This window comes from Amblyomma americanum, chromosome 2 (assembly GCF_052857255.1).
Source record: "Amblyomma americanum isolate KBUSLIRL-KWMA chromosome 2, ASM5285725v1, whole genome shotgun sequence".
NCBI lineage: Eukaryota > Metazoa > Arthropoda > Arachnida > Ixodida > Ixodidae > Amblyomma > Amblyomma americanum.
In genome coordinates this window covers 198,109,878-198,135,557 of record NC_135498.1, presented here as the reverse complement: position 1 = coordinate 198,135,557, position 25,680 = coordinate 198,109,878, and the positions used below count along the sequence as shown (strand labels likewise).

General features: G+C 45.0%; 1 protein-coding gene across 1 annotated transcript in view; it reads right to left on the bottom strand.

The window, feature by feature from the left end:
• LOC144119402 (sodium- and chloride-dependent glycine transporter 2-like) overlaps positions 1–25,680 on the bottom strand; it is a 176,822-nt gene that overhangs the window by 130,945 nt on the left and 20,197 nt on the right. The window lies entirely within an intron of this gene.

The window sequence follows — 25,680 nt, the reverse complement described above, 5'->3', positions numbered from 1 at the left end:
CGTTTCGCTACATATTTCCCGAGCTATCCGGTCATATCAGATTCCACTTGAAACTAACCTTGAAACAGTTTGGGCATGTGCTGAAATCCGGAACCAGAAAATTATATTTGGCGTATGTTAAAGACCGCCTCACTCCCTCTCTGACTTCGTTGCTGTGCTTCACATTCTTTATTGTTTTAAACATCATCCGAAGGCATGTTTTTTTACTCGGGGACATTAATTTTCCCAGCATTGTATGGTGTTCTGATCCTCCTGACTGTTCCACATTATTCCGAACTAACGAGTTTTTGAGTCTGTGTTCGCTATTCTCCTTATTTTAAGCTGTCGACCTACCGACCAGAATAACACGTGACACCGCCAATACCTTGCATCTAATATTAACATCTCGACCTGATCTGGTTTAAATCTTAGCATGTATACCTGATTTAAGCAATCACAAGTCCCTCTTTTTTCAAATAAACAATTCGCCACAGAAAGCGTCAGAACAAAGTAACGTGTTAGGGACTATAGTGAAGTAATCTTCAAGAAATTAAAAATTTCGTTACTTCTTTTTTTGACGAATTTGATAGCAGAACAACAGTTGAAGAAAATTAGAACGGTTACGTCCCGAAGGTACAGGAACTAGCCGATCGGTATATCTCTTTACGCACTATTTCTTCTCATTCAGAAGCATCTTGGTTGTGGAAATATCTGGTGGCGGACAAAGCCTTCAACCTCGCCCGCACTCCCACTCCGTGGATGCAGCGTTGTCGTTCGCTAACCGCGGATGGGGTTCGTGCTCGAGGAGCAAAGGGAAGGGACGAAAATAGCGTTAACACTCATATGCTATTTATTACAGTTGCAATTAATACACAGAGCGGGCCAGCTAGCTACAAAATATCAACGAGGCATTCCTCGGAAATAGAAGGCTAGTAAGAAGGACTTCCGGCTTACAGGCCGGGGTAGGTGCGCGACTTCGGAGGTATCGGCGGCGAATGTTTGTATGCGTCGATAATGTCGGCTGGGTTTTCCCGTGCGCGCCACGTTCTTGGGGCAAGGCCAATCCCTAGCATTTGCTAGGGAGGGCACCGAGAGTGCGCGTTTGCGGCGACCACTTCACTGCCTGGAACCAGAAGTCCAGCGGAGGCACAACGGATCCCCGTGCGCTTGCCGCGGAAGGTGACGAGAGCGTGCGGCTGCTATCGCTCACGATGCTGGCCGGATACCGAAGAGACTCTGTACGGTCCCGCAGAATTCCGCGTAACCTACGAGTTGGCGCTGCCGTCGCCGTTCCATTTCCCCATGAGGGATACTTCCCTCCTTGCCCAACCGGTGCTGTCCTGACGGCCGACGATGAAGATGGGCGCGTCGAAATGGAGATGGGAAACCGGTTTCCACATGGTATAATACTCATATTAAGCGACAAGTAACAGAAAAATGCGCATATTCCGTTCTGCCAAATGCCCCTCAGTGATGAGCGATGGGCAGCTTATAGGGCTGCTCAAAACCACGATAACTTCTTTCAAACTACAGTACCGTCGTTGCTTACTAAAAACTTCAATAAATTCTGGCATGTTGTAAGCCCTATCGACAAAAAAGTAACAATCATACGTGACTCCACTGGTGTTACCTTATTTTCTGAGGCGTGCCCTGAGGCATTTAATGAATTCTTTTGCAGGAACTTTGTCATCTTAGTTAGCCCAACATTTCCAACCATGCCATGTCGTGAATTCTTGCATATAGACCCGGTAAATATTGAAGCAATAAGCATTGAAAATTGAAAGGATAACTGAACATTTTACAGTGTCATCTAGTCCAGGAATAGACCAAATCAATCCCAAATTCCTGAAAAACACAAAACTGCATTCCTCTCTCATTCTAAGATTTTCCAACAATCTCTTAACGACAGCACCCTCCCCTCAAAATGGAAGATGGGCAAGGTACTTCCAGTCAATAAATGAAGATGTTAGGAATCACCCAGGAATTATCGCCCTGTCTCATTAAGTAGGGGTGGGGGAGGAGGGGCTTAGCAGGGTGCGGCAGAAGGTTAGGTGGGCGGATGAGATTGGGGATACGGTGGGCGCACAGGCAAATGACAGGGTTAATTGGATGGAGATGGGAGAGGCCTTTGCCCTGCAGTGGGTGTAGTCAGGCTGATGATGATAATCATTTATTATAATCCTCTGCAAGATTCTTTAACACGCACTTTACACAAGGATTGCCAACTTTCTTGAAATTAACTCTTTTTACAAATGCGCAACACGGCCTGCGCAAACATCTTTCTTGTGAAACACAACTGAAACACAACCCCAAACACACGCTCCCCGGGCTTGTATCCGTCCGGCGTAGGTTGTAGCGTCGGGCGTCAGTGCGCTGTTGGTCCTTGGTCCGTAGCCGGGCAAGTCTTCGGCTTCTGCGGGCAGAATGTAGGCGGCGACGTCGTTTTCTTGATCTGTGAAATTTGGGAGCAGGGCCTCCAGCGTGCTGCTTGCCTTCCTGCCATGCATGAGAGTAAACGGTGGTCACCTGCACCGCGGTATTGTACGTTGTTACGTTCTTCTGCTGATAACCCGCCTCGTTCTCGCGGAACGTAATGCTGTGTTTTCTTATTCGTCATGCGCGTATGAAAAACCCTGATATCTGGGAAAATAAATGCTCCACGGCAGAGCGCTTCGTGTGCTTTTCCTGCCCGGCTGCCGAGATGGAATAAACTCATTCCTGACATGCTACAGTGTCGGCGCTTGCTCGTCGTTCGTGGAATGGTCTAGAAACGTTATGATAACATACCAATTCTTGTGTATGGCGTCCACATACATGTCAAGCATGTTAGCGACAGTTTTTTTCAGACGCTTCATAAGGCCCTTCCTCTGCGGGTGGTACTCAGAAATTCGCCGGTTGTATGTGCGGCTGCAAACTCAGAATGGCTTGGGTCAACTCGGCCATAAATGCTGTACCTCTAACTGCGATGAGAACTTCTGGGGCGCCGTGGCGCTAAAGGATCTCCTCAAAGAAATTTTTTGCGCCTCCCGCCGCTGTACCACTCTGAAGGCATTTGCTTCGGCGTAGCCGGTCAAGTAGCCGGTCGCCACGATGATCCACTTGTTGCGGCGGTGGTATGGGCTTCAGTAGTCCAGCTGGCCTGATTGGTGGCGTCTTCCCTTGTTGGAATTCTCGGCATGTTTTGGTGTATCGTGCAACGTCGGCAGACAGTTGTGGCCAGTAGTACTTATCTCGAATGCGTTGTAGAGTATGGGTAAACCCGAGGTGCATAGCTGTTATATTTTCTTCTCGTAACCTCTTCGCAACGACGAGGAGGTCTTGTTTAGAGCCAAGTTTCTCACGTGCATGCTATTTTGCAGAGAGAATGAGGAGACAGTAATTCGCGGGCACGTTGACACGAGTCATGGGTCATCTGCCGTGCTGCATGATCACATTTGCAAGAAGGCCAACCCAAACACATGAGAACAGCTGAACCCTTGCTTCCTCTACAGTTTACCCCCACTTTACCGGCAGTAAGATAAGTTATCGTCACACCAAAAAAAATAAATACTTATTCAAAGGCCTGCATGAAACCATGCATCATCTCCTTGTATGTTATAGCGTAATCGCATATTCTTGGCTACGCATCATGGAGCTTTTCTGTGTGGTGGCGTCTTGCATGAGATATTTAAGCTATACGCCCAGAGACCTTCAGGAATGCTGTATGCAGAAGGCACATACAGGACTTTTTGTGGGTCTGTGGGCTGCTTATTCTGTTTCTCATACGGGCTGCATTGTATGTAGCTGTCAGCGTCTGCTTGTTTGCGAGTATGGCCCATAGAATCCCCTCAACGATCGCTGTTTGTCCAACAGAATTTAGTTTGGACACACAGAGCGTTTCTTTAAGAATTCTTCAGCGGGAAACCATGCTTAAACGCTCCTGGGAGTGAGGAGGTCATGCCTCCAAATACTGGGCGAGAACCTGCAGGTTGAGGTCCAAGCGTTGTTGTTGTGCGAAGCCTTTAGTGCTTATCGGTCACAAAAAGGCCTCCTCATCGTCCTCTTCCGGCGGCTTGAGGACAGGGGCTCGAGAAAGGCAATCGTTATCAATGCGCCTGTGTTCAGATCTGCAGACGACTGTGATTTCGAAATTCTGAAGGCGCAGGCTTCATCAAGTGAGGTAGCCGGAGGGTTCCTTCAAATTGGCAAGCCACCAAAGTGCGCGATGATCGCTGACCGGCTTGAATTGTTGTTTATACAGATACGGGCGGAATTGCGACATAGACCAAACAATGGTGAGGCGCTGCTTCTCGGTCGTTGAATAGTAAGTGTCGGCCTTCGGCAGAGAACGATTAGCACACGTGGTTACTTACTCCAGTCTGTCGCTTTTCTGAACGATGACGAGGCCTATGCCCACGCTGCTTGCGTCGGTATGAATTTCGCTGTCAGCGTTTTCATCAAAGTATTCGAGCAACGGAGGAGACTGTAAACGATGCTGAAGTTCTTTGAAGGCTTCTGCTTGCGGCGCTTCCCATTTAAATGACACGGCTGCCTGTGCCAGTTGGGTCAGAGGTTCGGCGATGTGCGAAAAATTCTTGGTAAAACATCAGTAATACGCGCACAGTCCGAAGAATCTAGGCTCAGCTTTATTTTCGGCCGCCGGCGGAAACTGTGCTTCAGCAGCTGTGCCCTGCGGGTCTTTGCGTACTCCATGCTTGGTTAGGACGTGGCTTAGAAACAGCATCTCCTCATTGGCGAAGCGGCAGGTACTTCTCTGCGTTCAACGTTAGACCGGAGTACTTGATTGCTTCCAGCACTGATTAGGGCCTTTTTATGTGGTCATCTAAGTTCGAGCCGAAGAAAACGACGCAATTTAAGCATACTAAAGAAGTCTGCCACTTCAGACATGTTAGTACTGTATCCATTACCAGTTGGAAAATTGCTGGCGCGGAACAAAGTCCCAATAGCACCACCTTGAACTTGAAGAGGCTATCCGTCGTTATGAATGCGCTCTTCTCTCCTACTTTTTCATGAAATTCGATTTGCCAGTACCCGTGCTTGAGGTCATCGAAGTAATGAACCCCAGTTGCAGAGCCGGTCGAGTGTATCGTCGATGCCGGAGAGGGAGTAAACATCTTCTTTGTTATGTTCAAGTGGCCGTAATGAACACAGTACCGAAGTGTACCGTCCTTCTTTCTCGCTGGAACAATTGGTGCCGCCTAGGGGCTCTCGGACGGCTGAATGACATCGTCACAAAGGGTTTTTTCTACTTCGTTGCGGATGGCTTGGCGTTCTTGCGGCGACACACGGTAGCGGCTCTGGCCAATAGGTCAGACGTGTTCGTCGCGTTACAGTGCGATTTTTTGATAGCCGGCGTTTGTCGGACTTTTGATGACGATGAGAAGCACGCGTTCTTAATTTGGAGCAGTTTGCGTACTTGATCTTGTCTCTTCGGAAGGAAAGCTGGGGAGATGACGAAGGTGGGTGAGTTCTCTTGGTTATATGAATTACCTGCGGATCGGGCGAAGAAGTCCAATGCGTCACGTATTTTGTATAGCTCGTCTAAGAAAGCAATCGTCGTTCCTCTGGCTGAGGTGTCTGTATTCTTCACTGAAGCTTGTCACTAGCACATCAACTTTTGCATTTCAAAAACAAGCGATGCCTGTAGCGATGCCCAGTCCTCGATCTAAGAGAAACTGCTTGTGTCATTAAATGACACCCTCAATGCTCCTGTTAAACATAGCACCCACTGGGGTGGAACGCACTTCTTCATCGACAACCCTCAAGACGACGTGATGCTCCTATTTAGACTTTGAAGGTATTGCTCCTTCTGTAGAAAACCTGATGGCCTTGGATTGAATGTCAATGACTGCTCGATGTTCAGCCAAAAAAGTCCATGCCAAAGAACATGTCTCAGGGACTTTGCTGCAGGGCTAAGAAGGGTAGGTATGTTCGTTAACTGTTAGCCGTGCGGTACACCGAAACAAAGTGGCCTTCAGAGGGGCGGATTTGTGGGCCGTCGTAAGTGGTTGTTGTTTTCTTAAGCTGCGCGGCGAATGTTCCACTTTTCACTCAGTAGTCCGTTCCGTGTAGACAAGGACTGTACCTTTGGGGCCGTCGATCGAGAATTCAAGGTCGGTGGTTCGTGTTCTGATTAGTTCCCCTCCAGGAGCTGGGAACCTTCCTCCCACATCAGCTGCGCAGCTACAGTTTGGCGACGCGAAGCGCAAGGCTGAAGACGATGGGGAGCGGGAAAAGCGGTTTGGCAAATACTCCTCCCAACGCACGTAGCCTTTCATTTCTTGCGGGCGTTGGCTGGAGCGTGCTCGTGGTGTGTCGATGCAAAGCCACGGAGACCGATACATTGGTGCGGACAGTAACGAGGAATGTGGTTGGCCTAACCGCAATGAAGTACAGCAGACGATTATCGAAAGTACTCCAGGCATCGTATTTCCTAGAACTTGAGCACCGTTCGTAAGCTGGGCGGGTGGAGGCTATGAGGCGGCGCTCTGTAACGACTGGTTCAGGCCGAAGACCGTTGGGGAGTCTCGTCTGGGCCGAGCACTGAGTACCGCCGAGGCATAGGTCATGGCTCGAGTTTCTATTGGAGGCATCAATGACGGGCAGTCAAGCGCATGGTGGACTTCACAGAGGATTTCCACGAGGGTCGCTGCTTGAGGCTGGTTGGAAGATGGTAGCAGCTGACACAGCTCTTCTTGGACAATGTTGCGGATCACATCTAGGAGTTTGTCCCCAATTTCTGTGCTGTCAAATACTCATGATAAGGTGACTTCAAGCGTTCGTGGGTAATGGCGGGCTCGTGCGTCCCTGAGTTTTCTCAAATCATGGTCGCTTCGATGGCGAAATAGGTGACGGTCTCAGGGGTATTGAAGATAAGCCCTGAGAAAAGTGCCTTGTCCGGTAGTAGTCTATATTCAGCGGAACGCCTCTGGAGGCGAGGGCTGCTTCGAAGTTCATCTTCGCCTGGGACGGCTTTTGTGGCTTAGCCGGGATCGGATTCTTAGGAACTGCTCAGGCTGTTTTGGCGTATCCCAGAGGGTGAGGGCGACAAGGAAGTCGGTTAGGACTTCCACCAAATGTCGTGTAGTGTTGACGGCACTTCGGTACTAAGGAAGACAACCAAAAGGCTTCCAAACTAAACTGTCCATTGAGCTGACTCGCACCCACAAAGAACTGAATGACTCGGCGGCGGCGATCGCCAACAGCATGCACAGTGGTCGTTGAACTGAGTGCCTGCAGTTCCTGGCCGCGCTCGATTTAAAACTTGGAAACTAAACATTTTGACAGATTTGCCTGTCTGGTTTGGTTTGAAGTCTAATAATAAACTGCACATCTCCAAGCAAAAATTTAACTTTAACCCAACGTTTCGAAGCCGACTCGGCTCCCTCATCAGGGGTGACTGAGGGCAGTAGCTAGCGTCTTTTAAATAAGGAGGGGAGGAGGGGGTCAAAGGAACGACAGCTGTGATGCGAAAGGCGTGGGGGAAGTGGAGGGGGGATTAGGCTGTTAGTCACGCTGGCGCACTGCAGGGAGGCTGTGAATGGCGACTTTTTTTTGTTGAGTCGAAGAGTGAAGTCCCTGGGCATATACTGAGGACAGGTTTCGTTTTGTGCGGTTGATGTTGTTCGGGTTGGTTTGGATGTGCCAGGATTCCAGAAGCAGCCTTTTGTGGCAATTTGTTTCGGTTCCGAGGATGCGGGTTTCTTCGAAATTGATTCTATGGTCGGAGTCCTCGGAATGTTCGGCTACTGGATTGCGCTCTCTTGCGAATTTGCGCACGTCGTTTTTAAGTTGCCGAATTCTTACTTTGAAATTTTTGGTTTCGCCGATGTAGCTTGCGTCGCAGTCGGCGCATGAAATTTTGTAGACAATGCCTTGGGCTCTTTCCCTCCACGGCCGGTCTTCGGGAACAGATAGGCAGACCGGAATAGTGTTTGTGGGCTTGTGCACAACCTGGAGACCCCATTTTTTTTCATTATTCGGGCGATGGTTTCGCTGACACCTACGAAATAAGGTAGAGTGACGTATTTTAGTGGTGACGTTGGTCTTTGTGCGTTGGTTTCTTGAAGAATGTTGTGTTTTGGACGTCGAATGGTTTTTTGAATAAAGTCTTTTGGGTAACGTTCATGATGAGCTCTTTGATTATCGTGCGTTGTTCCTTTTTCTGTCAAGTTCTGTGCTGCAGTGTGTCTCAGCTCTTCTGAACCGTGTCTTCACCACTGGTTTTATGGACTGGCTTTATGGACTGTCGGGTGGTTCTAAGAGAAGTGGAGATACCGGCCTGAGTGAGTTGGTTTGCGATATACGGAGAATTGAAGGTTACTGTGGTTTCGGGACACGAGGACGTCCAAAAACGGTAGGAAGTTTTTTTGTTCCACCTCTAGCGTGAACTGAATGTCAGGTTATACGGAGTTTAAATGACAAAGAAAATTTTGAATCTCAGATCTTTTGATGATGGCGAAGCAGTCGTCGACATACCTAAGGAAAATCTGGTTTTGGGTGGAATGAGTTGAGGACTCGTTGTTCGATGTGTTCCATGGTTGAATTGGCCATAACGACAGAGATGGATGCTCCCATTGGTGTTCCTTTCACTTGTAGGTCAAATTCCCCATTTGACGAGAAATATGTGTTTGATAGGCACAACTCCAGGAGGTGGCACACATCACTTACACTCAGCGGGATTCGTGCCCTGAGTGTGTCGTCGCGTTGTAGGGCGTCTCGGGTAGTGGTCACCGCAAGCTTCATGGGGATTTTTGTGAACAGAGACACCACGTCGAAGGAGACAAGGCATTCGTAGGCCTCAAGGGTGACTTGAGACACCAGTTCGATAAAGTGACTGGAATGACGGATATGGGTCGCTGTTTTTCCTGCGATTGAGAATATGAATTTGTGTAGGTATTCTGACAACGAACGAAGAGGGGAACACCGGAAGTCCACAATCGGGCGCAAAGGGATCCCCAGTTTGTGGACTTTAGGCAGGCAGTAGAAAGCTGGAGCCGATCCGCTGGTGCTCAATAACTGAAGGTAGAGGTTTCGGAAGTTGGGGTGTTTATGGAATACTTCTTTCAATGATTTGTTTACCCTTGCTCAGGTAGTTGTTGTGGGGCACTTCTTCAATTTTTCATATTCTTGACTGCTGAGTAAGGTGGATATTTGCTCTTCGTAGTCCCGTCTGTCCAGAACAACTGTTTTATTGCCCTTGTCCGCTGGGAGGATCACTATGTAGGTGTCTGTCTTGAGGTCTTGCAGGGCTTTCCTTTCATTCGGTGGTAGGTTTGATTCTTTTCGGTGTGCTTGCACTGAATTGAGTACACCTATTGTTTTGAGCCTGACCTCTTCTGGTAGACAATGTTCCAGTTGCCGGATACCGACTTCAAGCGCAGATACGATTGCTGGGGGGGGGGGGGGTCTGTTCACCTGGAGGTTGAATTTGTGTCCCTTGGCTAGGATTGACGTTTTGGCGGTTGTGTGCTTTCTGGAGGAGAAGTTGGCGGCCAGGTCAGAATGGTCCGGTGGGGATTGTTTGGGCCGGCGTTGAAGTTTCAACAACTTCTCTGTCTGCTTGGTGCGGTGTTTGCCGGCTTTTGACGATGCGGTTTCTTTGGCAAATGCCTCGATTGACGTCACTAGGTTGGGCATCTTGTGCTCGTGTTGTCGGTGGGCGAAGAAGGCGTCAATTTTTTTCTTCCTAATCACGCTACGGCACTCATGTATCCGTGCCGTATCTAGTTGCTGTTCCGCTTTGTTGGTGATGCTTCGTCCTTCCGGTGTGGGGACCGGGCGTCATAGTGGTAAGCTCTGGGGTACAACCTTGGTTTCCTTGCATATCTTGGTGAATTCCATATGTGTCTTGAACACCGAAATGCCTTATATGGTCTTGATGTACTTCTTGGCAAGATGCATAGCTTCTAGCCCGAAGTCTGCACGGAAACCTTGAAAACTAAACATTTTGACAGATTTGCCTGTCTGGTTGGGTTTGAAAACTTATAATAAACTGATAAACTGTACATCTCAAACCAAAAATGTAACTTTAACCCAACGTTTCGAAGCCGACTCGGCTCCTTCATCAGCGGTGACTGAGGGCAGTAGCTAGAGTCTTAATTATGGGGGGAGGAGGAGGTCTGAGGAACGACAGCTGTGATGCGAAAGGCGCGGGGGAGGGGGTTTAGGCTGGTAGTCACGCTGGCGCACAACAGGGACGTGATGAATGGCGACTTTTTTTTCGTTGAGTCAAAAAGCGAAGTCCCTGGGCATATACTAAGGGCAGGTTTCCTTTTTTGCGGTTGATGTTGTTCGGGGTGATTTGGATGTTGGAAGTTCGGGGTGGTTTGGATGTTGCTTGTTGCGCATTTCGCGTAACAAACAAAATGATAAAGCCGCGTGCCAGCGGTTTTTGTGCGTGAACGAAGTGCCAAGATTCGCGACAGTAGATAAATAGATAAAGAGGAGGAGGGAAAGACAGAGATGTTAACCAGAAAGGGGTTCCGGTTGCTACCCTGCACTGGGGAAGAGGGTTAGGGGGCTAAAAGGCGGCAGTAAATAACTATAATTAAAATTGGCAGCTTTACAGATATGCGCAAAGGAGTGAATAGTGGCATTTAAGAAGTTTGTGCATAGTCTCTTTAAATTCCGCGAATCGTGATCATGAGCAGGAGTAAGACATTCGACTTCTGTTGGGGCATGACTGGTTTTGGTTACTGAAACGAAATGCTTTACAACTGGCTACTAAACCAAGTACAACAGTGTTATTTGCATTAACAGAGGGCTAGAACTGAAGTGTTTTAATTGTCAAAAACCTGATCTGAGTGCCAGAAATTTGAGAGTCGGGGAGGGGGGGGGGGGGCACTCCAGTCGGGCCTTGAGCGCGTCGCTTAAAGGCTGCATCACTATGCTAGTAGTGGGGTGAAGAATCCTCTAGATAAATGAACGCGGCACGTTTTAAAACACTTCCTGCAAAATGAAAATTGAGGTCGAGTAGGAATCCAGTCGCTGCTTTTTGTGTCGCTTAGAAGTGTAAGCCATGGTGTAAAAACATCTTAGCTGCTGACTCTGACCGCCCACCCTGGCAGAGAAACCGCACAGATCACATTCACCCACTGTACACGCGCCGACCTCATGTACAGTGTCTGTCAGTGTTCGTCGGTGTTTTGCGCTGCCAGAGTACATCACAAGGTGTGGACGTGAGGTTCTCGGCTTCGATATTGTATTAGGCACCGCGCACAAACAAAGTTTGCCAGAACTATCTTTCTATTTCGCGGTTTGGGACCAGCCGCAGTGACAGTTGTGCAAACGCACGTGATGGGGCGGGCCGACGGCGTCGAGGGTTGTCGGTGCCTATGTACATGGTGGCGGCGATGTGTTAGTTGCTGTGGCACACGAGGAGTCCAGCCAGGTCCAGAAGCCGACTAGATGCGGTCATGTGTAACTAGTGCTGTTGTGTATTGTTTTCTATGTTGTCGTCGGCGTCTGCAATGTCACGTTTCGTACCCAACTGCAGATCGGCCCTTACACTGTAGTGCATGCCCTTCGGCTACGCGTGATAGCCCATGCCTGCCTTTGCTGCCGAAAACGAGGATTTTGAGGCGTAGCCGTGACCAGATGGCGTGTGAACTTGCTGAGGCTTTTTTCATTAGGCACAAAAGAGATGACTGCGTGAGTGATACCTCGATAAGACTTTATCAGACAGAATGCAGATTTCTGGCTTGCGCTCAGTGACTGACATGGTGGTGTGGAAGTTATAAGTATGTGTTGTTCTGAACAAACCCAGTCACGAGTCTGCGCCCGTCCTTGTGCCCTCCTCGTCCATGTTCGTATTATTTTGCGCAGTACCTTTACTCAACGAACAGAAAGAAGTTGTGAAGAACAAGGTAACGTGAATGGTACAGGTAACTATTCTAGGTAATGCTTTCTTTATTAGAAATTTTCCACAACTTGGGCTATTTTCACCTTGTTCAATCATGCGAATGTTTTAGAACCTCGTGGTATTTTCTCGCTTTAAAAGCCGTGAATGGTACAGGTAAATGTTCTAGGTAATGTTTTTTTTTTGTTAGAAATTTGCAACAACTTGGGCTATTTTCATCTTGTTCAATCATGCAAATGTTTTAGAACCTCCTGGTATTTTCTGGCTTTTTTTGGATATGCCCAAAATTTGGTGCCTACGCACGCACGCAGTTTACTTGCAAAATCAGCTGGTGATGACAACACCTGTAGTTCACCTTTTGGTGTTTGCTGTCTTATTAAAGCTCAGTTTTCGGTGACAGCAGTTCCTTTGACATTAGAATATCATAGTCTGTCGAGTAGCAGGTCAACTTTAATTTATCATCAATGTTCTTTTAAGTTTTGTTTGATTTGTGCCCAGTCATAACTGAAGCTTATATTGTGTGTAGTTATGCAGCATTCATTTGGGGGCTGAAATTTTTCAGAGCACTTTAAAATTACTCTCAAAAGTGCACTTCATCCTTAAATAATTTAGTTAACATGAGGTTCACGATTGCTATGCACTGAGAGAGCAATAAAACCTGCTCATAACTGTATGTTGTACAAAGATTGCTTTTAGATATCGAGTCTAAAGCTGTGTAAGTGAGGTTGTAGGTTGTATAATGACTAATAATAAGCTGGTCCATCTACAAACAGGTCTTTCATATGCGCAATTTCATATTCCAGAGAGCTGTGGCGTACAAAGGTTCTGAACGGCAAACACTGAAATATACACCTCATTAGTGTTGCACCAAGCTTCAGTGTATGTTGACTCAAGATAGATTGCTCGAAATGTAGGTGCATGAAACTATATCTGAAGGGAATTTAGTGATGAAATCACTTCCAGTTCTCAACATTTGAAAGGGTCATAATCATAGTGTAATTTAGTGAGGAAATCACTTCCAGTTCTCAACATTTGAAAGGGTCATACACATAGTGTAACGCTGAACAAACTTGCTAAGGCTTAGTCCTGTTTTGAGCTGTGCTAATTTCCCTTGCAAATTCTACATGTATGAAATTATATGCATTTAAAAAAAAGATGAGGCCAGCCATGGTGTCAGTGAGGTCATTAATTTTTTAATTCTTGCTGAGATGGCCGCTCGTGCTGCTAGGCTAAGCTTTCTCCAACCGTTACGAATTGCAAACATGCTCATGACAGAAGAAGAAAGTTGGCACATTTTGTAGGTGCCAGTCAGAGTTCTTTCATACATTGCACAAGTAGTGTACTTTATTACATAGATAAGCTGCATGCAATTACTATAATCTGAACTGCATGAAAAGGTTGATGTATTGTGAACATGATTAAACAAGAATAAAGGGAGGCCACAGTAAATGTCATACTGTCACTCACTTTTGAAAATGACATATAATTTTAGTTACATCTTGTCTTCTCTGTAGTGAAGCATAAGATATTAGAATACATGGATCACCACAGGGTATTTAACTAGGCCGGCTATGTGATTCAAAATTCAATTTATTTTCTCATGCTGTTTCGGTTTAGACAGCCGGACAATGGCTATGACTTCAAAGGTCAGTATAGGTCACTGCTTCTTCATTTGCAGTCATTCTCACTCTTGAGACAGGCTGGTTTTAGCATTGCAGTTAATGAAAACAAAGAAGGAGCAGTTATATTGCAGTTTATTTTATGCCGCCGCATGTGGCGCACACCGACCTTTGATATCACAACTATCTCCTAGCTGCTGGAATCAAAACAGCACCAAGAGGAAATTCGATTCTAAATTATTTAGCCACTGATGTGTATGGGGTGATCCATATATACTAATGTCTAACGCATCATTTTAAACAAGAAAACACGCAAGCAAAGATTTGGCTGGTATAGTCCTGTAAAAAAAAAACTGAAAAGCAAGAAAGGAAGGAGGAGAAATGAGAACTACACACACACACATAATTTGAAGAGCAATGAAGAGAAGAAGCAAGTGTGTTCCTTGCCTTACCTGCATTATGTTTCTCACATCAAGAAAGCTGCAGGCAGGTAACGAGTAAGCCTATGTTTTTGGTGCCATTTATGCGAGGAGCTCCAAATTTTTGTGGACTTTGGCAATACATTTTGCTGCATGAATGTTCTGTCTTGTCAAGCTTAGAGTGGCGTTCCTATGTCGTTTTAGAGGCATAACTGCTTCATGGTGCTTTTACAAATACAAAAACTGACTATAAATATGAGAAAAATGTAGAGATGGTGCAAAGACAACGGCAACATTCTTGAAAGAACAAAAATGAACAAGGATACTGCACCATTTTCACTATCAGCTCAGGCCCACCTATTGATTTGTTGAATTCCAACAGCATTTTGTGAATGAAGATTCATCTAGGGCTACTGTTTATTTCCAGAAATGAGACCACTGCCACTCGGAACAGTGAATTGCAAAAGCTACAAAAGAATAATTTCAGAGCATATTAGGAAAAATAACTCTGTCACAACAAGAAACACACTGATATCAATGGCAAATATGTTGAGAGATGTTTGAATGAATAGACTCTTTTCGTACAACCTTTGTCTTTCGTTCCATCAATTAACAGCCACAAATTTTAGACCTCCTCTCGTAAGCTTGCCAAGGTGTACCCAAGGTTGAGCAAGAAATTAAGAGCTGAAAGAGTTAACAAAAAAAGACATAAGCAAACACAATGCGCCTCAAGGCCATCAACACGGCCCTTTATTCCAACTTGCGGCTCATTCAAAAACATCCCATTCGGTAATAATCTCTCGGGGGCTAAGTTGGTGCATGGTTTTGAAAACAGACACGTAAAGCAGACAACGCTGGGGGAAGACAGACGAAACAAGTGCAACTGTTTATTCACCTATTGAAGTAAGTGAATAAATAGACAAAAAGGCAAGAGCAGAGAGGGACCTACACATGCGCACAAGCAGAAACAATAAGGTAAAAAATGGCTAAAGAAAAAAATGTGTCTCAGCACATATCTAAAAAGACACTTTCTTTTCTGTCAATTGTAAGCGAGGGTGTGCTTACATAATCTCTTCTGCCTTTTTTGATGTGGAACCCCTCTATAAGATCACGGGCTGTAGTATCTTTGCCCCTGCTTAGGATTTTTGTTTTCTTCAGCTTCGCCTGGCATTTTTTCTTCTTTTTCCCTGCAGGCTTTACAGTGATGTGGTAAGAAAGAACCCGTGCCGTTCTTTAATGCGTGATTATGGTCAGCAAGGCTATCATTAATACATCAGCCCGTTTGGTCAATGTAAGATTTCCCACACGTCAGCGGAATCTGATAAACTACGCCCACTGCACATTTCACAAACAGCGTCACATGCTTTTTCTGACAGTCTGCTTTTTTCGGTTTGTTTGAATCCATTTTGCCACACAAGGAGAACAGCTTCTTGGGGGTGGAAAAACTACACGAACTTTAAACTTTGCCTTAACATGTTTCAGATTGTGTGCCATCTTATGAATATAAGGAATTGTCACAGGTTTAGTTTTCTGTATGGCAACATCGTTTTTTTGCTCTGTTATTACACTTTTCTTTTTTTAACCTTTTTCAGTAACACTTTAGCAACTGAGCAGAGTAGGATAGCCAGCTTGTTGAAGCCTGGTCTAGCCTTTTTGCTGATCTATTCACTCGCTTTCCAAGTGAATACACAGTTGCAGAGTTGCACTCGTTTCGTCTGTCTTTCTCCTGTGTTGTTTGTTTTGCGCAGTCTTTTTTTCAAAATTCCATTCGGTGACACCTGACTGCCCCAAATGGCGGAAGTAGATGCACATCTGCTTCTGGCATTTTGGCCAATTAGGTGTCACTGAAAGGGATGTTTTAAACAGGGACATAAATTGGAACACAGGCCGACATTCGCCTACCGTGTGGGAGTATGCCCATTTGGCAATGCACTGTAGTAAATGCAAGAAACATGGCTGCTGCCCTGCCCTTGAAAACACAGTGTTCTTTGCGAAGGCAAGAGGTAAAGCTGAAAGGAAGGTAACTGAGGCTTTTATATCGCTAAGAATGCCGACAAAAGTATATGAGCACGCCATCTATCTTCATCATTATCATCATCAGCATGACTGCGCCCACTGCAGGGCAAAAGCCTCTCTCATGTCCCTACCATTAACTCTGTCCTTTGCCAGCTGCAGCCACCGTATCCCCGTAAACTTCCTAATCTCATCCGCCCCCTTAACTTTCTGCCGTCCCCTGCTACTGTTGCCTTCTCTTGGAATCCACTCCGTTACCCCTAAGGACCAATGGTTGTTTTGCCTTCGCATTACATTCCCTGCCCAAGCCCATTTCTTCCTCTTAATTTCGACTAGGATTTCATTAACCCGTGTTTGTTCCCTCACCCAATCTCCCCACTTCCGGTCTCATAACGTTAAACCTAACAATTTTCTTTCCATGGCTCGCTGTGTCGTCCTTAACTTAAGCTGAACCCTTTTCGTTAGCCTCTACGTTTCTGCCCCATAGGTGAGTACCGGCAAGATGCAGCTGTTGTACACTTTTCTGTTGAGGGATATTGGTAAACTGCTATTCATGATCTGAGAGAACCTGCCATATGCGCTAGACCCTTCTTATCCTTCTAGTTATATCCCTCTCATGATCGAATCAACAGTCTCTGCGTGCCCTATGAAGACATATTCCATTACCACTTCCAGCATCTCGCTTCCAATTGTGAACTGCTTTTCCCTTGCTAGGCTATTGAACATTACTTTGGCTTTCTGCGTGTTAATTTTTAGACCCACCGCTCTGCTCTGCCTGTCTAAATCATTGGTCATGCTTTGCAATTCATCTCGTGAGTGACTCAGCAACGCAATGTCATCAGCAAATCACAGATTATTTAGGTATTCTCCATTAACTCTTATCCCCAGCTGTTCCCAATTCAGGCCACATGATGTTATAGCCTTTTTTGCTGTAGTATGCAGTCTCCCTTCAAATTTTGTGCGTATACAAGGTGTCCGATTTAATTCAATACAAATGGTTTATTAAACATTGCATTTGCTGTACACCACACCTTTGGAAGTTGAATAATCGGTGAGGCTGATGCCTCAGTCAAGTGCAATGTAAATAATAAATGCTTATACATCTAACACTTTCAGATTGGCTTTTTAAATCCTGTGTTTAGGTCATATCTATAGGGAATAAGATGGCACATCCTGTATACCATGAGTATTCCGCCCAAACATATTCTTTAAGAATAAATGAAAACACTGAAATGGCTCCGTTGCGCCATCTTCTCACAATATGTCCAATGCTTATGGCAATTGCTGGAGTTTAGCAAGGCCGGAAATTAAAACAGCGTTTTACCGGACGGACCATAACAGGTGCTGGCACCACATCGCTGGAACTCCTTTATAAATTTTTTTTTCTCGCCAACAAAAAATATTTTTCTAGTTTTTTAATATGCTAAACTAAATGCTTTGACCATTTGGCTGATTTTTTTGTCTAGCACCGTTGCCAACATAGCGTTTTCTGGTCCTCAATGTGGCCGTTTCCGCAGAAATCTATGTACTTTTTTTTAAATTACAGAACAACGCAAGGTTCAAGTTTAATTCAAACAGTGCTAGATAAAGGGTTCAGGCAAAACTCCAAAAAAGTTTGCTTAAATTTAGACTCCAAGTTTAGCTTAAAAAATGCGGAAATCTTCAAATTGTTCTCCTGTTAAGCACTTCCATTTTAAACCAAAATGGCATCATCCACAGTTTATTTTTTGAGGCATGACAGGGCATCTCAATACCTCACTACATGCGGAGATAAACATTGCCAACAAGGACCGGTTCCTTAACAATAATTCTTCCAAAATGCCCAGATGAAGGTGATGTCTTACACTTTGGAGCATGATATACGGAGAAAAAAAACTTTTCTTTGAGAGAAGGTCTCTACACTTCTGTTGGGACTGGTCTTCCATGAATTTTCTCAGCAAAATCTAAAATACCAAGAATTTGGTGCATCTCCTTTCGCGTGGAATGACTCTGCTGTCCCCAAATTTAATTCTTGAAATCGACTGGGAAGTGCTGTAAAAAAAATTGTTTCATCAACCTCGGCGGCTGTGAATAGTGACGAAACATTCAAGAAATGGGCAATTTTCTCTGTTAAGGTTTTCTGCCTAGATACATGCCTTACGGAGCATACTTGTCCCCAACAGTTTTATGTTTTCTGGACCACTTGTTTCCTTGCACTCCTAGGACCGCAGCCCAGGTCTAGACAACTGCTTTTTTTTTCAAATTTATGAATTTTAAATTTCTTGTATGAAATTGTCTTCTCGCTTTAATATGTCAACAAACACTGAATCTCAAAAATTCAAAACAAAAATTTGAGCTTTGCAAAACAAAAAGAATTACAAGAATGACTTCACCCTGCCAGAACAATGAATGTTGAACTAGCCTTCTGCCATATTTTCTTAGCTTTGTATGTTTCAAGAAAAATATATATCGGAAAACAATGTTCTGCACATAAAACAGAGACACTTGGTGAGAGCAGTCATAAAATTATTTATAAATTGCTCAAAACATTCATGTAAATACAGCTAGAAATAAACTAAATTTTGTTGAAAGTTGCGTCCCTTCTGAAATGGGGGTGTGGGACAGACTGCCGGACATATCATGCTGACTTGAAATCCTATTGTTTACATCGAGTGCCGTATTGCTTGCTGCATTGCCTTTCTGACTGGTTCTCGCATTTCCTTGTCAAGTGCGAGTGAACTTTGAAAATGGGCAAGGTGCCACCTCTTTTTGACACAGAGTGGCACATGACCACAAATGTTGTTTGAAGTAATGGCCATTTGGCAATCACTAAGTGCCAGCAGACTGGTTGGAAATATGCAGAAATCTCTTGCTTGACACTTCAGCAGCCGACCATGATGCAGGAATACTTTACTGTGAGACTGTTTATTGCCATGGGTGCACTCCAGAAACTCCACATTGTAGCACTCTGTATGTAGCCACTGTCTGCAAGTTAGCACATCTGTTCTTCTATGGCCGAGATAAGGGTGACCCCCTGCCATCATTTGTATCCAAAGTCTCCCTATGCATCACTCCCACTATAGTGGCAGTGTTTATTATGCTGTTCGTCCTTTGATACAGCCACATTGGAAGATGCATGCAAGGTTAGTGAGCTTCCTCATAACAGGAACATTGAAAGGACTCTCAAAATAAACACTGAAGCTTGTTTGGCTGGCTGCTGTTTACTTCAGAAAGTTTTGCATAATACCTTTTCTCTGTGCTGAACTTACTGCCCTACCATTTATGTATTTTTTTTTGTCATAGCAGGGATGAGGGGCGTTCTTTAGGAAGGCCATGCATATTATGCGAAACCAGGTGGTGTTTTTCGAATACTGCATGGTTATAGAAGCATGCCTCGTTAATATGGTACTTTCGTCCCCCGTCAAAACTGTCCATAACAAATTTTGAAGCAAACTAACAAGAAGACATTTATTCAGATATATACACTGGGATTACAGTATGCTTTTCTGCATAACAACAAGCAGTGAATTGCAAACTATAATCTAAGAAACTTGAACATTTTCCCGGTCGCAAAAGTTGTACTGCGGTGCGAAGTGCCTCACAGGGCATGAGAGACATGATGGCAAGATTCGCACTGGGTGTCCGATTCTGTGTTTGCTGTTGTATCCACAGTGGCCCTGTAGACGACTTGCTTGTTCACCAGTTGTTCCATCATATCCTGGTCTACTGCATCAGCTGCAGGCATTCCTGAAGACTCACGAGGGGATGTCATTGATGCGCACATTCATTTGCCTGTGACCTCCATGAGAGGAATGCGGCTTCTTGGCTGCTCTGTATCAATGATGGTGAGCCAAAGTATATGTGGGCTTTGTTGGCTATGCAGAATCCTTCCAAGTTTCTGTGTGCGTTTGCACCTTTTGTACTGGAGTTATAGGTTCCCTGGTTCACCTATCTGTTTGCATATGTTTCTGTGTTCATGTTAGCATCATTTGCATGTTCCCTAACGAAATTCCAATTCTTGTGCAGGATGTCTGCACAATGACAGACACTGCACTGCTGAGTTGAGCCATTCCCGAATCTGGCAGTATGGATGCTAGAGTCTGCGTCAAATCTGAGGTCAAGTGTTGGACCTGTCTAACTCCGAAAGTTTAATTTCGGTTTCATTCCTCACTGGTTGGACTAAATTAAATTGTTCTTGCTGCTTATACTTGTAAATTTAGAGCTTTGAACTGCTGTTAAGCTCAGTTCCTCTGCACTTAACCGCAGTCATATCTCAAGACCAAATACCGCTTAATTTTCACTGCAACTGTTTTTCTTGTGTGCTTTTTTTTCCCGAATGGTCATCACAATGCAAGTGAACAGCTTTGTTTTCATTATTTTTTGAGTGGCTTTGTTCTCTTTGCAGGCGCAGGTTGGTGCAACAAAGGTTGACGAAGCGTCCATTATTTTCTTTACAATGTTGAAATGCTTATGGAGGTGGTCATTTGAAAATTTATTTTCACATCCTGCAGCCTCAGGTAATACTGGCGTGAGGAGCGGAAAAAATATGTACCCTAGTGTGCCCTTCTGAACACCTGCCCGATGACAGCAGGGTCTAATACAATGAATATTGTGCAGTGGAATTTTTTCCTTACATATTTCTTTGTACACTTTTTTCCCAGAAGTGGTTGCCCTCATCCTACAAAGTAATGCAGCTAGTGCTGTGCAGAAAAAAAATACAGACATTAGTTTGCTGCCTGATTTTCAAGCTATGCAACAGCTGAAATGCGCTGGAGACTGTACCCCAACACCCGCCACGGTGGCTCAGTGGTTATGGCGCTCGGCTGCTGGCCCGAAAGACGCGGGTTCAATCCCGGCCGTGGCGGCCGAATTTCTATTGCACAGGATTCATTGTACATTGGATCCCGCTGTCTTAGGTACGATTTCTTTAACGGCAGACTGGGGTACATTTAAATGATTGTTTTCACGAGCATTGTAAAAATATAAAAGTCAGAGAAAGGTGGTTTCCTCAGCTTTCATTGCAAAGTATGCAGATGCCAACATATCTTTGACATATTGTAACGGGAAGAAGCATATCTGATAACCTGAAAAAATTGTCTGAACAGAAATAATTCATAGTCTGAAAAGAGAAAACTGCACATCTACTCCGTCCGACATTTTACTGCAGAAACCTGCCGTCATGATGATGATACTTATTCATTCACAGTGCCAGCACTCTTTACTGCATAAGTCTGTGCAAGAGTGCGAACAGTAAATGGCAAGCAGCAGCAGCTGTGCATCATCCTTTCCCCTGTATTCATTGTCTGTGTACTTAACCAAAAATAAAAATTACGATTACTGACGCTGCAAGACCAGGCCCCTTCTCATCAAACAACCCATTTTCTGGAATGTACTTCGCACCAAGGCACTGCAAGTTTTCTGTTCGAAACATAAGGAGCTGCACACCAGAGTTGACACAACTTTCTGCACAGTGCAGATGTCAGACGAGTGATGTATTCCTTCCAGTCCTCATAAATTGGCATTCAAACCACACCTTCGGTCACATGCAGCGTCACACTGATGTGGATGTTAGTTTTCTGTACAGTATGGTACACTGGTAAAGTGAACATGCGGTCGCGTGAAGTTGACTTTCCGCGAGGCGCTGTTGAGAAAAGCCGGAAAGAATGCCAAGCTGATTATGGTCCGGAGTTTTTTTCGGCATTCTGTCCCCATGCATAGATCTCATTTTTCACACCCCCAACACATCGATTACCTCTTCTCGCTGCTGAATTGGATTTTTCCATTCTGTGGTCGCGTTTCTTGCAAAATAAGCAACATTTTCTGCGGACTAGATTATCCATGTGTGAGTGACTTGGTTCATATGCCACTTAACGCGTACAGTACACGTTTCTAAACAGTAATAAACATGCTCTTCTTATTGACAGATTCATGCACTGACACTGCGCCTTGGTTTAACCGGCACCTACATCGCTGAAACAATAACAAAAAAACGCTCTTACAGACAGGCTGACTGCTGTAAACGCTACAAAGGCTTGAAATGCTACAAAGCATGCAATAAGGATTATCAGTTGATGTCTAAAAAATGGTGTCATTGCATGGCATCAAATTTTTGGAAAGGAAGCATTGAAGTATTTTTTTATTTATTTACACATACTGCTGTCTCTTCTCTTAGAGGCATAACAGGGGTGGGCTACACAGCATTTGTTTACAACAATTTCAATAACATAACTAGGCAGTTCTTTTTGAAATTGATTACTTAGCAATGCACGCAGATCACCGTCCAAGTTATTCCGTAATTTAACATTCTGTAGACCTTGATATGCCGGCCAGTTGACATTGCAGATCTGCAAGCTTGAGCCATCTTCGCAAGCCGCCCAAGACAAACACATTAGGTAAAAAATTGTGAAGCGGAGTAGTGATGTGATTGTTAAAGAGTGCAGGAAGACGGGACACATGAAAGGAAGACAAGCAACACAACCACTGAAGCAAATGGATCATTACCAACTCGCCCAAACAGAAGCTTTAGTTTAGTGGTGATATGTTCACTTTTTCAAAAACTGGTGAGCGGTTTCACCAGCTTTACATCGTACCAGTCTTTTTAGATTTCATTTACCCACTGCAGTATGTTTTTTCACATTCACACTGCTCTGATATAATAACTACCAGCCCTTCTGACATGTACGATCCTGACAAAACTCAACGAAATTTGGGTGCGCAGAAAAACCCATATACATGCGCCATACCCATAGCAACATTTCCAAGGCAATCATGAGGGAACATGCACACTCCATTCACTGGCATAATGCCAGACAACTGGTACACAAGGCAACAGCACAGCACTGAAGTTTTTCCTACACAGCCACATTCTGCAAACCTTTGAGGCTGACAAAACAGAAGATAGCAGTGCAGCACGAGGTCATGACTGTGACTCAATATTTCTGGATGATAGGATTTAACAAAAGAGGCCATGGAAAACTCTGTCAAACATGCACATAGCTAACATACAACAGAGGAGAACCGTACATTGGTGAGTTGTTGGTATACCATGGCAACAGCAGCACCACAGGACAATGGCACAGGATCAGCACAGCCCCCTAGTTCTTCTGTCAGTATCTTTTGGTGCTTCTTCTACCACAGATTGAATATTCTATATTCAGTACTTCTCATGATAACTTGGTATCTTGCAAATACAGATTGAATATTCTATATTCAGTACTTCTCATGATAACTTGGTATCTTGCAAATACTTTAAAAAAAATCTCTATTTAGAATGAACTTAAACACTTGTACCCATTCTTGAATTACTCTTAACATGCTTCAAGTTTGTTTTTTTTCTGGGAAGGGGGGGGGGGGGGGCGAGATGCTGGCAGAGAACTTCAAACATGTTTGCTATGTCCTTTTGCATACATTCCTCCCAGATATTTTGGGGGACACTGTGTTATCTGTTCTTATAAACACATGTTTTTTTGTAATGCTCCTTTCCTTATTCTCAATTTGCTGTTAACTATTGTCATAACCCTGCTAGGGACACGTTGTTTGACCCCTCGTTGACCTTACGAAAAAGAAAAAAGATGTCTCGGGGAAACTACCCGTGGAATCTCCCATGCACGCTCCCCTTGTGTCGGACCGTGAGACGCGACCGACGATGGACAAGATGACGAAAGGAAGCGGGCAGAAGCGCATTCCCGAGGACGAAGTAGCAGCGGACCTCCGTATCCTCCTCGCTCATTCCCACAGGGCTCAGCGTGCTATGTGCGGCGACTCTTCCGATCTGTGAATCGTGTGCTGAAAGCGGCGGAGCCTCAGTGTATTTCACAAGTGTCCTGAGTAAGAACGATCGCTCTGGGCCCTGACGACAAGGCTCATCCAGTTGCTCGACATTATGAACTTTTAATTCTTGACTGTTTGCTCTTTCTGTTTCCTTTTAAATTATGTAATCAAGTTTCATGAAAAGTGCCAGTAAACCCGTTTGTTTTTCGTTTTCCAAAGCTTGAAGTTCCATATTTCTTCAACCCGAAGGCTCGGACCCGTTACCCAATGGAGCCCGGGTTCGAGTGAACCCCTGCGCCACACACTATGAATTATTTACTTTTCACTGTTCAGACATTTTTTACAGTTGAACATAGTCTCAGCAGATACTTTCTTGTTACACAGTACTCAGTACCATAAGTAACTGTTTTCATGAAAAGTATTTTCAACAAATCTGTTTTGCGCTCACGTGCCCAAACTTTGACCTACAGCAGACAGATGTGAGAAAAACTCAAGAAGACTTAACGGCCACTCAATGTTATTTCACAACATCAGCATACGGTGATGCCAAGTTCAGCAATACATAGTACCACAACTTGTCTGGCAGACATCGCTACAAATGTATTAGGCTGTCTTGCCATGCTGTTGCCAAATACAAGACATGTTAACCAGTTGTAGCATTTGTCATTATGAGCAGGCAGTGGTGGTGAAAAACACACAGTAAGCAAAAGAGAGAGAAGAGACTATCAAATACAGATGCTTTGCTGAAGCGTGTTGATGACCTCTGTTAACACTATTTATGTCAAACTGAACTGGTAGCCGCGTTCACACTCATTTGAGGTGCTGAATCGAGCTGGACTTGTCAGAAATGTGCTTATGGAGTGTCTTTATACGGTTATGAAGGCATCAACTGTACAACAATTGTAAACGTTGTCACTGTCGTTTTGGCTCAGGAGGGCTAATATTTTAGTGTGAAAGTACTACTTCACAATCTCTAACTGGCTCACAGAGTTGGTGTGAAGCTTGACCTTGAGGATGACCTTGGCAAACATAATAAAATAAATATTGCCGCAACTGGGATTCGAACCCGCGGCGGCGCGAGCAGATCAATTTCGCTGGCCTGTGCACGAGAGCACTATGCTGCTGCCGCAGACGACCCCGACTCGCGTTAAACTGCAACACACGCTCGCGCTGTGCATTGCATGTCGTCGTCTTCCATCAACTAAAACTACTCTAGAACTAATCACGTCGTCAGATGTGCCGACGACCTAGCAAAGCAAAACCATGAGACAACCAGGCTAAACACGTGCTTTCACACATAAACTCGGTTTAACTACGTTAAAACCCTACCATTCCTCCCTCCCCCCCTTGTGCGGTACCCGTTTACTATACAGGGTCACAGTGGCTGAGCTCGCGCACTGCGCTCAGTATTTCTAAGAAAATTAACTGTATAAACTCGCTTAATTGAACAGGTCAGGCCTGAAGTGATCAATTTCGAATCGCGTCACACGGAGGTACTATCGGCAGGCAAAATTTAAGCGGGAGTGTACGGGGATGAAGATGATTGGTTTTTGGGGAAAAGAAATGGCGCAGTATCTGTCTCGCATCTTGGCGGACAACTGAACCGTGCCGTAAGAGAAGGGGTAAAGGAGGGACTGAGAGAGGAAAGATGTGCCGTAGTGTATGGCTCCGGAATAATTTCGACCACCTAGGGATGTTTAACGTACACTCACATCGCACAGCACACGGGCGTCTTTGCGTTTGGCCTCCATCGATAACGCTGCCGCCGCAGTCGGGTTCTAACCCGGGAAATCCGGCACAGTAGCCAATCGCCACATAAGTCAATCACTCGAAGTGTCTGAACGATGGGACTTGCATTCGCCACACGCTGGTAGCATTTTTAAAGCACTAGGTCACGAGGAAGCCCCACAATAACTTTTCTTCCCCGAGAACACGCACCCCAATAACTTTTGCTGCTGGTGGTACATACATTTACGCGGTATGAACTCGACTCTGTCCGATAGGATTACGCAGCAGTAAAAGCCTCCGAAGAGAAAAGTGA